Source organism: Odontomachus brunneus, unplaced genomic scaffold (genome assembly GCF_010583005.1).
Source record: "Odontomachus brunneus isolate Ranch 3 - 2012 unplaced genomic scaffold, Obru_v1 Obru_scaffold_048, whole genome shotgun sequence".
Taxonomy (NCBI): Eukaryota; Metazoa; Arthropoda; class Insecta; order Hymenoptera; family Formicidae; genus Odontomachus; species Odontomachus brunneus.
In genome coordinates this window covers 2,107,195-2,107,628 of record NW_022639498.1, presented here as the reverse complement: position 1 = coordinate 2,107,628, position 434 = coordinate 2,107,195, and positions in this window count along the sequence as shown.

Here is a 434-nt window from a genome sequence, read left to right as displayed (position 1 = left end):
TGGTACAAACAAAAAGAAAACCAAGTTGCAGAGCAACCTCAGCTATTACCGGATTACCAAATAAGGGACGGCAACTTATACAGACATATCCTCCACAGTCTCGATTTCAAAGAGGTATCAAGCCAGGAGCAATGGAAAGATGCATACCGCACGAGCAACGTCCGGAAATACTACGGACATACCACGACGACCCAGCAGCGGGTCATCTCGGAATCGCGAAAACAATATGCCGAGTAGCTCGTCTTTACTATTGGCCAGGAATGTTTAGAGACATCAGCCAATATGTAAAAAGATGTAAAAATTGTATGGCCCACAAAGCATCACAAATGCAGCCACCAGGAAAGCTGCACGCCACGGCCGTACAAAGACCATGGGAACAGGTCTCGCTGGATCTTATAGGACCGCTACCAAGATCCAAAAAGGGATACACATGG